This window comes from Apis cerana, linkage group LG15 (genome assembly GCF_029169275.1).
Source record: "Apis cerana isolate GH-2021 linkage group LG15, AcerK_1.0, whole genome shotgun sequence".
Lineage (NCBI taxonomy): Eukaryota > Metazoa > Arthropoda > Insecta > Hymenoptera > Apidae > Apis > Apis cerana.
In genome coordinates this window covers 3656181-3672570 of record NC_083866.1, presented here as the reverse complement: position 1 = coordinate 3672570, position 16390 = coordinate 3656181, and the positions used below count along the sequence as shown (strand labels likewise).

General features: G+C 31.8%; 1 protein-coding gene across 2 annotated transcripts in view; it reads left to right on the top strand.

Annotated features, from left to right (window-relative positions):
- The window catches only part of LOC107997992 (attractin), a 140839-nt gene that overhangs the window by 77508 nt on the left and 46941 nt on the right, over window positions 1–16390 (top strand). The window lies entirely within an intron of this gene.

The following is a 16390-nucleotide window of genomic DNA, read 5'->3' as shown; positions in this document are numbered from 1 at the left end:
TGTTTACTCGATACACGAACGCCTCGGGTCGTTTGTAAACCTACCACGATCATCATCAACGAAAATTTCGATTTGCTTTGAACATGGATCACAATGATGAACGATCGTGACATCACATTGCGTTAGTCGAATCGTTTATCTTATTTGAGTAACATTTTCGAGATTTGATTAGTTTTTCTGAGAGATTGGTTGGATTATTTCTAGAAATATTTCGTTTGCAAGTTCTAGTAATATTTTATAATATTTGGTTACATCGATTAAGGTAAAGTTATTCTAAGTTGAAATACTATGATTATCTAAATAATACTTTATTTATTTAATATAAGTTATATCTGAGAAAAATTTGCTAAATTTATATGTTATTTTGTTTTAATTACTAATCGCTGTGATCTGTTTTTATGTAAATAAAGTTTCAGATTTTATTTTAAATTGAATTTGATTTAATATAGATTAATATTTGTGAGAAATTTGGCGAGAGCAAATCGAGGTTATTTTTAGTAGCTTTAAATAAAATTTTAGATTTGACTTTTTAGCGAAATTGATTTAGATTGGATTATTTATAGCATCTTTTAAAAATTAAGAATAAATTAAATTAGAATTAGAATCATAATAAATTTTCTTTCACTTTACAACGAATTTACAATTTGTACATTCTTTTTCATGCAATTATTATCCTAAAATACAATATTTTTACTAAACCTTCAAAACCATTCTTTACCTCCAATTAAATAATAGAAAAGAAAAAATTCATTTCTCACAGAAAAAAAAGCAAAAATGACAATTCTTTGAAAATTCAATCAAAACCATCGACAGAAAAGAATAGCAAAGAAATTTTCCTCCCCGAAATATCCACGATTCCTTGAAATTCCGAGTCGGAATAAAGACATCGTTTTTTTAAGCCTCGCCAAGCATCTTCTCGTGTCAAAGAACGTTTCAAAGGTGTCGTGCATGCCTTCCGGAGAAGATTTTCATCGAAAAGGCGCGTAAGAGTGAAAGACAGCTTCTCCCTTCGAACGTCATCGTTCAACGTTTTTCGATTTTTCGGGTCGCGAGACCCACCGTGTCTCTCCATCCTGTTCACCTTCCTCCGTTCCAAAGTTGGCTCGAAGCTGGTTTTCCACGTCCGCCCACGTGCGATCATGCATTGACATCCTTGTCTGCGAGGAAACGCCTTTATATGGAAAGAGTGCCTCGACGTGCGCGTGTCTCTTGCCTGTGGATTTCTTATTTTGACCGGTTCTCGTTATTCCATACTTTCTCGCGGTTAATCGTGGAATTCGATAGTCGTGGAGAGGAGGATTGGAAAGGTAAAGGACATTTATGTTTTTATAATTATATCTTTGTTGTCATCTTTTTATAATTGTAATTATATTTTGACTGAGTGAAAGGTTAAGAGAGGTTAGGTTATTATTTATTAAAAACAAAATAAAATAATAGGGAATATATATTTTTGTATTGTTATATGTTATAATTTTAAACATGTTAATTATAGTTTAAGATACTTAATAAGATGTTCAAACAGTTAAATATGAAAACGAACGAATTAAATTTCTAGATAAATATCCACGATCTACTTGTAGACGACATCATTCAATTATTGATATTGTTAAAATTGATACATCAATTACAAGTTTGATAAAAAACATTTATCAAAATCGATTAAAAATTAAAAAGAAAGAAAACCACATAAGCCCAGCTTTTTAACCATTAATAAACCCCGTGCATAATCATCTTCCCCATAGCTCGTGGAATCCAATATAAGCGATGGATTATGATATAACAGCGGAGAGTCTCGATGGAACACCTGCTACTTGCACTCGTGAGTTTCGTTCGAAGCCATTTCCGACTATATCACTCCCCGTGCATCATTCTTATAAAGCGATATTTTGCACGTGGAAATCACTTCTGTCGCGGATCCAAGATATATCCCGTGACCGTGAACACGGAACGCCACTCTATTTTATCGATACTTGTTTCGCGGACGTCCAATTCCACGAAAACATGATCCGTATCCAGGCCTGGCATCCACTTTTCTGGAATTGAAACGTCAGCATCCGGATGAGATCAGAAATTTGTGCCCCCGGAATTTGCATGATTCGAAACGTTTTCGAAGGATTTCATTCCTTTGCCCCTTTACTCAGTATTTTCCCCCCGTATCGTCGAGAAAGTTTAAAAAGGTTGAAGCGTATCGTCGAGAAATGCAGCGTTAGCGGTTGGAAAAGGATATTCCTTCAGGGCTTAATCGAGTGAAATTTGGAGAGCAATATGATTATAGGCAATGTGGATACTGGAAAAGCATCATTAGAGTTGGACGAAATTGTATTGAAAATTAGTGGTGGAGTGTTATTTAAATTTTTGTCTCTTGATTTTATTAAGATCTCTTTTTATTTTTAAGAGTCGAAGGTATTAAGTGTTCGAGTTTCATTTGAAATAAGAATCTATTTGAGGTGTCTCGTTAGCGTCTTGATTTAAGCTAATTTATTGCTGTAAGAAAACTTTTTTTTATTGTATAAATATTGTATTTATTTTGCTTAGTTATGGAAAAGAAATTACAGATATAAGTGAAAAGATATTCTGACACGCTTTTGCTTTGAATATTTTATTCAATTTGATTACATTAATCAGATATGATTGGAAAAAATGTATTTTATTTTAACTATTACAGTGAAGAATTAGATTATTGATTTATAAGAAGTATAAGAATTATCCATTTCTATTTTATTTTCTTATATCATTTAAATTATTTTAGAAAAATACTTTTATAAAATTAAAAGTATACAATTAATACGTAATTTCGTCAAAGAAATCAATTAAAAAATATAAAGTTGTAAGTAGAATAGTGAGATTCAAGTTTTTATCTATATATATTATACTACTCGATTATTTTCTTATTTTCTAGATGGTCATTTAATATCCGTAAAGAAGATTATTATATATCCTATTCTACCAAGAATATTCTTTTTTCTCTATTCTTACCTCTTATTAAATTTCTATATATTTCTTATTGTTCGATTAAAATCAAAAGAACAAGATATAGACGATTGATTTATTCCAATATAATTTTATTAATTTTTTTTAATATCATAGAAATTCAATTTTATTTATTTCATTATTTTTTCACAGAATTTTTTCTAAAATTGAAATTATTTTTTGTCTAAATCTCAATAGACAATCTAAATGCATAAAAATTCGATTAATTTAATTCCCATCCTATTTTTTATTTTTCGCATCTCCACTTTTTTTTATCTCTTCTGCCCTCTTGAACTCTTTTGCCCACGATTCTCGCTACAATTCGAAGCTTTTAAATATCACGTGACGAAACCTAACCTCAAAATCCTCCTCGTGTCGACTCAATGTCGGCCATCATCGCGTGGAAAATGTGAAGACAAATGCAGGAATGATGTCTAGCCAGATCCATGAAACGACGTCTTCCTTTTCGCGAGAGATAGTAAAGGGATTTGTCCCTCACCTTTTTATTATCTCGAGGAATACAGCCGAGCAACAGGATCGTCGTTGGGAAACTCGTTCTTTTCTAAGAATTTCTTAATTGAGAGGAAAGACATGCCGAAGGAGAAGTTGGCGACAAGACGCGAGAGAATTCGAGAATCACGGAGAGAATAATTCTCGAAGGTACGAGACAAAAGATTCCCCTTTGGTTTTATTATCCTCGAGCCTTTCTTCTGCTCTCCGGCATCCTTTTCTTCTCGTTAGAGTTTCATTTTCTTGAAGCGAGACACGTGGATGATTATAAGTTCGTCTTTCCTTTTAAAGGTTTGTCCATAATTACATGGACATCGTTTTAACACTGTAGAGTTGAAGTTTATGGTAGAATGTTTGGTTCTGATTGGTAATTTATGTATATAATAGGACGAAGATAGCGAAATTAGGGGGACTGATTACCATACCTTGAATATAGTGTCTTACTTAGATTAGTACATCCTAACCTGTACCAATTACTGATTATTGTGTTCTGATTAATATGCCTTATCAATTACTCTATTCAGTCAATTATTGGTGCTTTTACTGTCAATTATTGTGTTCATCAATTATCACTGACTAATGTCTTGGCAATTACTGTACTGTGATATTACAATGACTTACTTATTGTTGTGCTTTATGAATTATTACGTTTTATCAATCTTTATTCTGAAGATTACTGGCAATTACTTCATCAATTATTGTGTCATGAACAATTACTTTGTCTTTCTCTTTATCATTTCTAATTAAGATTACTCTTATCAATTACTCTGCTCTGACTGATTAAAGTCAGTAATTACTTTATTGTATCATGTATTGTATTATCATGTTTTGATTAATTATTTTGCCTTATCAATTATTTGCTTTGAAGATATTTTACTAATTATTAATATTCTGATTGAATATTATTTTATTATTATACTATTATATAGTATATTAAAAATTACCGTGCCTTGGTGGATTATATTTTTGCATGATATTAAATAAATCACTTATCGTTAGATAATAAATGATTTAATATTTTGATTTATTTATTCCAATTTTGAAGGCAATTTTTTCAAATTTATGACACTTAATTTCTTTTCTGATTGAAAATTGCAATAAGATATTTGATTTTGTTCTCCGTAATCATCTGGAACGAATCGAATATATTTTAGGTTATGTAAAATTGAAGCTTCAAGAAAGAACATGTATGGAATATGGAATAATTAAAACGACAGATACGATTAATATGCAAATCTCCACTGCGCGATTAATTTTTATTCTCGTGATAAATTTTTTTTTATTCTATCGTGAAAAATTTTATATGGATGAATTTACTTGTACATAAAATATAATTATACATGATATTATTCATTTCTAAATATAAGATAATAAATAACTTCTCTTTTCCAATTTTTCAAATGAACAAACTTCTTGGAGAACACAAAATCTTAAATTTACTTAATTTAGTACAACCAATTAAAAACAAAATTCCTATTCATTTTTTCAAATATAAATAATTCAAAAAACCTAGGACAAAATTCTAAATAGTATACAACTTTTAAAATCTATACTACATGAAAAAGTTTGAAACAAATTAACAATCAACTTAAAAGGAAAAAAAAAATCCTTCAAAATCTGAAACATCCAAAAAATACAATATTTAAAATATACTATATATTTTTTCCGCCATCCACTATGTCACCCTCGCTCCATCGTTGAAGGATTAAACAAATCGTTCACCGTTCGAATTACAATTCGAATCTTCTCGTTTGGAGCATGGAAAAGCCGCATTTATAGGCTGGTAGTTTCGAATCAATTGTTCATTCGTCACGGTCCATTTGAATGTAAACGAACCTCTTCGAGAGCCATTTTTTTCCCTCCCCACCTCTCTCTCTCTCTCTCTCTTTTTTATTTCGTTTTATTTTTCGCACAGATCGATGGACCGAGAGATGGAAGCGAGATATGAATCGCGGCTGATCTGCCACGGCGTGATTCGCCATTTGCATAGGATCGCGGAATTAATAATAATATTTTACCCGAACGATCGGATTGGAAATGTTTTTCCATGCATTATGCATGTTTCTCGTCGAAACACTTTTGCAGAACGGTGTTTACGATAAATTCGTTTCGCGGAAATATTTGCTTAGCTAATGGGATTGGAATTAAACAGAGATTTTTAGCTCGATTTGAATTTTTTGTTCAAATGTGGTCAAGAGTTTTTTTCTTTGTTTATGGAAGGGTGGAATTTCGGTTTGGATCAGGTAAGATGTCGAAGAACGTAATAAGTATTTGAACAACATAACCTTACTTTTCAATATGATATCTATAACTCATATATAACTTCGCAAATATCGAGTTTTGATTGAATGAAAATACTGTTAAATGCGGTAAGAAATTTAATATACTTTTAATTATTTTTCGTATTAATTATATATATAATATCATGATTAATTTTTCACAAAAAGGAAAATATTAATTCACAGTTGAATATATTTTCGACATATTTTCGAAATAAATGTCGCAATATTGAAATCTAGAGGATTAATGTTATGAATTATTAAATTTACGAATCTTTTATATTTGCAATTTTTGCCCGTTAAATATTTTGCAATGGAACAAAATATTTATTCGTATTTATTTTCACTTCATGAAATCGCAGAAAATTAATTTGAACAAATTCTAACCAATTTTATACGAAATAGTAACCTTTTGGCAATTTTCCTGATGAATGGACAATTATCAGGAGAGAAAAGAGGATATTTATTTATTTCAATTTTATGAAAATTAGGAGGGAAAAATAACGGAATAATAATTCTTTGATAATTTAACTGTTAATTGAAAAATTTCACACTCGGAAATTATTTAATATCTATTTGCATTTTAACCGTGTTCAATTTTTACGCGAAATATCACACTTATATCTTGTTTTATTAAATAAAAAAAATAAAAAAATAAAATAAAATAAATTGTAATATTTATAAAGAAATATTGAAATAAGTGTACTTATTAATCATTTAATTAATAAATTTTCATTCATAAAATTATTATTACATTAAAATATTACTATTTTTACTAAATATTATTTAATCTCATTAAATAAAAAAGTATAAAACAAAATTTATTCATTTATTTATTCGAATTTTAATTCCTTATTAACATGAATTACTATATCAGAAACATTATTATTTCCATTAAATATTATTAATCTGGTTAAATAAAAGAAACGAAGCTTTATCTCGTTGAACAAATAAATATTGAAGCGAACAAAACCAAAAAAAAAAAGAAAAAAAAGAAAAGGAAAAAATAAAACTCTCAACGCACATATTCATTACATAAACAAAACAAGAAAATAACAGGGAAAAGCGAACAAAAGGGGACAAAGGAAAACATAGAAACAAAGGTGTATAGCATGATACTTTTTTTTTTCTCTCTTCTCGTAAATACGCATGAAAGTGAAGAACACTAGGCCTCTCACGATGCTTTCGACGAATCGGTTCCACGGGAGTAATCCGATAGAATACTTTGCAACTGCAACCTCTTGACACACGCTCGAGCGGATCTAGAACGTCCGATACGATCGATTCGAGGGCTCGTCGAGATGAGAAAAGACACTTACTGGTGGAAAACTATCGCCAACGGACTGATAAACGTGTTTCTGTTTGGAAAAAACTATCGAATTGCGCAGCCATGACACCTCTTCTTCTAGGGAATTTTAATTAAGTCATAATAGGGAATTTTAACCTTCAATTGAAAATTAAATTTAATTATTGTTTTAATTTAAGGTTAAATTGTAGTTTTCTTCTCTTTCTATTTTAATAAAATTAGTTAGTTAAATTAACGATATAATTAATAAAAATTTTGTTTACTTTCGATAAATATTTCTATTGCAATGCTTTGATTGAAATTTTGTTTCAAAGAAGAATTTTATTTGTTATATTTTTAATATAACTAATTTTTTTAGCGATATTTATCGTGATTCGTGAGATAATGGTTTGAATTTAAATGAAGTTAGTTCGCAAGCTGCTTAGAATTTTAATTTACTTTAGCATTTATTTTAGTATTTGGAGATAATTGAAAAGTTAATGATAGAACGAGAGAATTTAATAATTATTGCATAATTATATTTAAATTTTCTCAGAGTTTGTTTCATTAACCACCCAATAAACGAAAAGATAGAAAACTATCTCACAAGAAATTCATTTGTCTTCGAGACGTCGTTCAATCTTTTTTTTTATCTTATCGTCGAATCTGCAGTTCATGAATTTCTCCCTATATTATTTCAAACTTTTCTCTTTCCATGCAAATAGACGACAATTTGAATATTCTTAGTAGAAAATAAAAAAGATCGAATCTTCTAAAATGTAATATTTAAATGTAAAATGTTGTCTATTGTATAGAATATAAATTTAACGTAAAACTATATACGAAATCACTCACGTGCAATAATATGTTATCATTATAGATCGTGAAAAGACAAAGGAAGCACATTGTTCCATTCCATCGTCTCGAAACATTTGAAGCTAAAACTCATTTGAAACTTTGTTGGAGAGCACTGAAAATTCAGAAAAATGTATTTTCATCACGACGATAAAAACTTATATAATTAATCCACTTTTATAAAAATTTTTTCTTTGTTTGATTTATTAATTTAATTCTTTAAAATCAATTTAAGTAAAAAGAAAAAAAAATTCCATTTTAAATATTTAAAGTTATTCAATTTATTATGAAGCTTATCATATTATTCAACTTCTGAATTATTTCAATGCATAATAGAGTCATAGAGCAGCAAAATATAGATAATTAAAGATTTTTTTTAGATAATGAATCGAGCTCTTGAATCGATTGTATCCGATTATTCACGTGTCGAATTCCCAACGAAAGATTACGCCCGATCTTGCCCGAACTTACCCGATTCCGCCCGAATTTATCCGAATTTTTCCGATTCGTTCCGAATCCGTAATCTTTCCCGCGCAAATTATAATAGACAAAAATAATATTAAGAACAAACTTACTTCAATAATTTATTATTCAAAGCATCGAATAACTGCATATAATAACTTAAACTTAATTTTAATTTTAACTCGTTACTTTTTCAATCGTGTTAATGCTCAACTTTGTTAACTCTTGCATTCTGAATTGAAACACAGATTAATCGTGGTTAATAACTGACGATAAGATTCCTGTCCAGTGTAAAAAATATTATATTACAGAGAAATCAATTCCACATTTTCCAATCAAAAATAATACATAGCAAAAACTATAATTATTCGAGAGACAAACTATACCCGTGTATTTTCCACTTAATAATTCGAGTTGGCAATTAAAAGAAAAGCTCTTTATCAACCCGAATAAACAAACGGTCGTGAGCTTAATCGTTGTCAGAACACGTACGGACACAAGGGAACTTTTTAATGTTTCTCATGTATGCTCGTCGTGTCTGTAAATCCCGTCTAGCCCCAGGCTCGTCGCGTGCAAATTACGTGCACCCTGGTTGAGGGTAACTGGAAGAAGAGGAGGAGAATGAGGATGATGAGGAGGAAGAAGAAGGAAGGAAGGAAGAAAGAGGGAACGAAGGGGATGATCTTTCGCGAGAGCCAGCGCTAAACAGCGCTACTTTGTATTGCATTCGCTCAACGAGACAAATGACTTTCCCCTCTCTTTTCATTAGTTTCTTTCTCACTCCTCTTCTTCCCCCCCTCTCCCTCGTACGAGCAAAAGAAATGGAAACAACGACGCTCAGACGGTCCCGTAATTATTTTCCCATCCGTCTTGATGGATTTCGCTGTTAAAGTTAGGTTAGATTCAAGATGGCGGACCTGTTTTAGGCAAATTTCTCGAACGCTCTCGGATTAATCGTTCAATAATCAATTAGGATAATTCATAAGAAAATTGCTCGTTTTCGATTCCAATTCATCCATTTATACGTTATACGTTAGAATTAAAAAAAGAAAAATAAGGAACTTCATTATTTGATCTTTCTACGAAGGGAGAGAAACAATTAGAACAAACGTCGTACATTAAATTTAAAAGTTAATGTCTAAAAGTTTCTCAAAACAATTACGAGTGGAAAAGGTTCCTAAAAAGAAAAAAAAAAAATTCATCATTTGGGGGATTTACAGATCGTGAATATACATAGTTTGGATACACCGACGGTGTATTCGATCGAGGTCTTAATTGCCGCCTAAATTATCCTCCATTAGCAAAATCAGGAGTATTGCATGCAGGCCGCACACCTACGCGGCTGCTCCATTATCGAAATCAAATCTACCCGGGCTATACTACTCTATTAATAGACGATTCGAGGCGGGGAATAGATCGGAACGAGTGCGCTCCTTCCCGCCGACCGAGGAATTGATCGCTCGACTAATTGGAATTCGACGAAGGATCGCGGTTACGTCGTCTGGCAAAACGTAGTCGATGTTGAGTGCTTTAATGGCTCGGTTCTTTTGCCATCCGTGGAATTGAAGTTAATGGAATGAAAAGTCTGTGTGTTTTTCTTTCCCCCTTTCTTTCTTTCTTTTTTTTTTACTCGAGTACTTTTTCATCTTTCTTTGTTTCCCCCCTCCTTCTCTCTCTCTCACACACACACACTTTTTTCCTTCCTAAATAATGAAAGATTTATGGTAATTTTTCCGGAAGATTAAAATCAGGATCCGAAGAATTCTTTGTTAATTTTTCTTTTGGTTATAATTATTCTTTTGGAGAATTGTTTAGACTATTTTTGAAGGAAATTGGAAATATTTGAGAAATTTTTCTTCTTCGCTCTTCCTTCGTTTCTTTTTTATGTAATTTCTTTATTAAACAATTTTTAAAATTATTCGACACGAACTAATTGTCTGGATGTAATTAAAATTACACGCGAATTTTTTAAGCAAATTATATATAAAAACAATAATTATAGTATAAAAATAATTGACAAACGATTACATACGAAAGTAGAAAATCGTTCTGGATCACCATCTATCGAATAGCTCTCGGAAATTTGTGGGATAACGAAAAAGGAAAGTAGAGTGTCGCAGAAGGAAAATAGTTTGAAAGATAGTCGAACCAGGTGAAAAAAAGGAAAGTTTTTTCCACGATCTTCTTCTCCGAATTCCTTTCTTTCACCGAGAATTACCTTTTCCTGTCTATTGAAACGAATAAACGAGAAAGAAATGGAACGAAATGAGAAAATTTTTCGAAAAAGAAAAATAACAAGATTTTTAAAAAAACAAATTTGTTTCAATTTTTGTCTTTTAGCAAAATATTAAAATTTATTCTCGCAACTCTTCCATCCTTCGTTAACTAACTATGTTATACATTTCAAAAACTACAATTTAATAATATTATAATCTCTTGAACGAGAAAATTCAAGGCTATACAAAAGAATTCGATCAAGGAACATACATTTTTGATATAATCTAATAAGAAAAGATAAAAGGGTTCGTCAAAGGAAGGGGAGGTTCTTTCGGAAATTAAGAAAGAAAAATCGAAAGGTCTTCAAAGGGGAGCGACAAAATTCTTTCGACTTGTTCCCAATTTATCCATGCAATTCTTTTCAAGAGAAAAAATAGACAAGATAGACGGAATCGACGGGCAAAGAGGACGAAAAGAATTCGATCAGCCGGAAAGGAAGGACTTCGACGAGTGAAACGCGAGGGAAAAGCGGGTGAAAATCGAGAAACCATGGCTGGAAAGAGGGGGAGGCCCTGGCAAATATCTTTTATTCCGCCTCTTTAATACTTCCGTGCTCTCCAATTCCAACCCCCTTTCTCCAGCAAACTGTTTACACCGTTACTGGACACTCCTTTCTTGGCCATTGCTATTAACGATCACGTGAAGGAAGTAGGCACATCTCGACAGTAAAGTTGCAATTCTAAACTGTTTCCAAACAAGAAACGCCTTTTTCTCTTGGTTTGTGAGAGGCTCGAGAAGAATGATCATTTTTTTCAAATTTTTAAAATTATTTATACATTACAGTTGATAGAAGGTTGTAAATACATCTTGAAGTTAATCAAGATAATACTTAATTAATATAAATTTTAAAATAACTAAACAATATTATTATCATAAAACAATCAAAATATCCTATTCCCTCTAATCAACGAATGATTAAAACGAAAGGTATGATCGTTATAGAAATGCAAGAAAAAATATAAACTTATTAACTTATTATTAATAACATCTAACAGATTCAAAGAGTTTCGCAGCAAATTTATCACGATTGAATATTACTCTTAAAATTGTCGAATAAGACCCACCGTCGTATTATCTTCCCTCGAGTAAACAACATTAATAAATCATACGCCTGGACAACCACCCCATCTGCTCATCCCTCTCGAACACACCGTCCAACTATTACGCAGCGTCCCATAATTCCTTCGAATGCACACACCATCGTCTTGCCGATTATCCAAAGTTCCGCCTTATCTCGGGTCAAAGTGATTTCCGGTTGCCCACCTGCGTAGCCGGCCTGTCCTTAATCCCCTTATCTCTCAGAAGATAAACAGATTCGGGATCCCTGGCCGTGTAATGGCGACGGCAGTTAGTTATGCGAACAATTCTAATGCTCTATATATATATATATATATGTTTTGATCGATCGACCTGTCCAACGAACTCGATTGACTACGATCTCTCTGTTGTGTTGTTCTTGTCTAATAGCCGTTCGAGGATCGATTAATGGATTGTTTCGAATTGCGGGCAACATATCCGGGAATTTGTCGAGTGTTCGGATATAGTCGTGGATTCGAAGAGAAGTTGGATGTTTTAGAAGAGGAGGAACAGGTAATTTGGGTATTGGAATTATTTGGAGGAGATGAGAAGAAGTTAAAAGAACGAGTTTCCATGTATACTTTCTTAAGTAGTACAAACAAAAATTAATCGAACACTCGTACGTTAACGATTGGATGTTCAATAATTTCTATACAATTTTTTCAAAGAAATGAAATTTTAGCTCAACATCGAAATCTTTCCCTGTCAATTACTACGCGAGTTATTTTCGGATCGATTTCAAGGAATGTTTTCCTACGACATTCGAGTTGTTTGATCGCGTCGAAGCAAGTAGTCGACTCAAAGAAAAATATGGATACAGGATGGAGGGAAGATAACAGAGAGATTCGATTACAGTCTGATGTTTGTCAAACAAAGGTATCATTGTTAACTAATAAAAGAGTAAGTCTATTATGTGGCTAGTTTCAATTTCAATGATTGCAAATAATATTTTATATATTTTAAGAAATGTGATATTGCCTTGGATTTATATTTGTATTTTATTATCAAATAAATTTAATTGTTTATATCTAAATTGTAGTCCAATGATAAAATGTTTATATTTGGTGAATAAACTTGTTTAAATTTTCGCCAACTTCGACATCTGTAAAATTATTTCGATTGATGTTGATTAAATTTGTATTTGTCAATTTATTTGCATTCGAATTTTAATCGACTAATTTTATCAAAGGCTTCGAATTTATTAAAAATAACACATTTCCATCGATCCATAAATTTTAATCCTCCAATTTCCAACTTTCACGCATGCGAAATTCTACGTAATGATATAGCAGCGATCCTTTTTTCGAAAATTAAAACCGTCAGCTGCATATATAGAGAAAAATTAATATCCTCGAAAATCATCGAAATTGTAGAGAAAAATAACCTTTCTGCAACTTTGCCGAATTTCTACAATATTTTCAATCTCGTCCAACCAATTTCAACGGCGTTGATGGCCACACAACGAGGCATCGAAACAATCTGACTCCCTTATTCGAAGCATCGATTTCAAATCCCACACCGTGCCACAGCGAACCAGTCGAGTGGAACTCGTGTAACACGACGAAAATTCCCAATGGTCCGTTCACTGGCCGTTCAAGTAGCCGCCATTACTGTACCCGCGAGACTATCGCGTTTCGATTATTCGATAAAGTCGAACGAGCGGACTCGATATATCCGCAAACGGTCGGTAACAAAGACAACCGTCAATATTGATCGATAAACAATCGAGACGTATGATGACTCGCGATCAATCGAGTCGTTGTTTCACCCGCGATTACGATATCTCGATTAATCACGCACGATTGACCTTTTCTAATTAGGATATTAACTTATGTGTATATATGAGACTTTATAATAATATTGTTTTCTTCCTTTTCTTTTTTTTTTTTTTAGATACGACAAACTGACTTTTAATTAAAGAGCAGTTTATAATGATTCAATTATTGAATTTCTTGAAATGTTTATTTTTCAATAAGTTTTTGTTAGAAAGTTGAAACGTTAAATTGTTTTCCTAATGAAATATGTAATTAATGATAAAATTATGTTTGAAAAGAATTATTTTTGATTGGAAAAATTTTTGGTAACGCTAATGTAATTTTGTTTATATTTTTTATCTATTTTTCATATCCATATTTTAATGGTTTAAAGTGTAAAATAAAAGAAAAGAATGGAAATCTATAATCAATAATAATTAAGATAAAAACTATTAATGTCAGTTTTATCTAAAAAAAAAAAAAAAATGGAGAAAGAATTGTCTTATCTCACATAGCTCGTTTAATCTTAAAATTATTAAAATTCCTAATGCATCTTTTTAATCAAAGTGTATATAATTTATCAGAAAAGAATGAATTAACTAATTTTTAATCATCCTAAATTAGAAAAAAGAACTCTTATAATTATAAATAACAATTTTCTAGGGATATTTTATATGCAAATCCATTAATTATCAATCATTTCATTTTTATATCAAAGAATCAACGAACGTTAATCCTTATTTCTCTTTCAAGCAAAACCTAACCTCTCATTTTTTCCCCTCTTTCTCGTAACCAAAGAAAAATCCGGTTATAAAGGGTTAATGTAACGAAAAAGAAAAAAAAAGGCGAGTGTCCTGTGGCGAGGAAACAGTTTTTCATCCAATGTCGACCTTTTTTTTTGCCGCATCACGGTCATAATTCACATGAATTAACCGTAAACTTATCACGATCGCCATCTTCGTTTCTCTAACGTAAACGCATCGTAGATTGGGTTCGCCATGAAATTCTTTATCTCTCGTGTTTCCCCTCCCTTCGTTCTATTCGAGGGTGTAGCATATCGAGTAACCTTCTCATCCTCGACGTTGTTACAGAGCGGTTTTCATCGTGAACGAGGATTTTTGCCTTGATTAGAGACTCCTGTGATGAGTCCCCTATTTATAACTTTTTTCTTCCTAGGAAATAAATAGGGGGATACTGGGTTTAAAGCGATTATTCTTGAAAGAAGAATGTTTTCAGTCGATTTTTTGCGCCGAAACCAGATTGAAGCTCTTGCAAATGGGATGGAATATTTCATTTCTCTTCCGATACTATTTCGATATAAATTTTAATTTTTGTAAATTTTAATTTTTAGGTTAGGTGGGTAAATTTTTTGAATAAAGAAATCGAGAATTTAAGGATTTGTAAATTTGACTTCATAGGAAATTGTTTATCGGAAAATTTGGAAATCTAAGTATTTAGAAAATGAAAAAAGAAAGTTGAATTGAACAAATTTTCAAGTTTCTCAAATTTGTCGAAGCTAAAGAAGTAAAAGGAAACAATCACTTTTCTTATGATTGCAGAAGGCGTTAAGAGGTGCAAATGAACATTTTTATTCCAAATCACGTTCCTCGAGGAACAAGATCGTTTGTGATCACGTTTCTCTCTGCAACTCGAAGCAATTGTATCCGTTGTTGAGTAATCTTATCACGTGGAAACCTCCACGCCACGCATTATTTTTTAGTACGAAATCTCTGATCCTCCGCATGATAATTACTTTTTGTGATCCAAATTTGAACATGATATTTTTGTGAAAAATTAAAATTCTTCGATCTCTCTTATATTTAAATAGATCTGAAGGAAGTAATTTTGTTAATTTTTTTTTTATGAAAAACAAATTGCAAGATAATATATATTTTCTCACAGTATTAATTGACAAAAAAGTTATTTCTTTTTATCAGATTTTGAAAAGGTGAAATGTTTAAATATTTCCTTTTTATTTGCGTTGATATTATTCAAAAAATGTAAGGACAAAATTATATCTTCGGATGGTGGAATATTTTCGTGAATCGCTTACATCTCTTCCGGAACAATTCGCAAACCAAGAAATGAATTTATTGTCCTGATTCGATATCAGTGGGGGAACCTCGATCCCCTCGATCACTTACAAGTCATTTAATCCTGTCTCAGTTTTCTTGAAATCGCACGATCTTATATCCCCTTATAACCTCCCCCAAAATTGGGGAAGATTGGAATCGATGATACGTATACATTTGAAATAAAAATAAAGATCGTTATAAATAATCGATCGATACTTAAAATCCGTAATTAAACAAAATTTTTAATGCAATCAGAAGTTTATTTTTTTAATAAATATTAAAAAAATGAAAGAATAAATTTATATTTCATATTTCATGATATATATAAAATTTAGAATAACGAATCAAGCTACTCTCTATCAAGATCTCAACAATTCAACCAAGAAAATCACGTTTCCTTTAAAAAAATCACCCATCTTCAATCAACAATATAAATCCAACCGGTATCTTATATTTCCACCGAGACATCTCCCTCCCCTCAACCTAACCCTCCAGGACAATACGTGTATCGGTTACACTCGATTCTTCTCGTCGATTTAACGGCCATTCTCTTCGAGGAGACTCGTTCCACCCGTTATCAACCCTCTTCCCCCGTTGTTATCGCCAGCTTTTCCCCAATCGGTTTCTTTCTCTTCGAGTTTGATATCGCGATGCGTTTCTCGGTCACGAAAACGGGACCAACGGCACGAAATGGACCAGATAGGATTGGTGGAAATGGGACAAGGAGGAAGGGAAATGAAGAGTGGAAATGACCGTTCGAATCGAATGGAAATCGTAGGTTTCTTGATCGATTCGAAGAGTTCGTTCAAGGGGAAATTTTCACATGAGACGGATGGTCGAGGATGA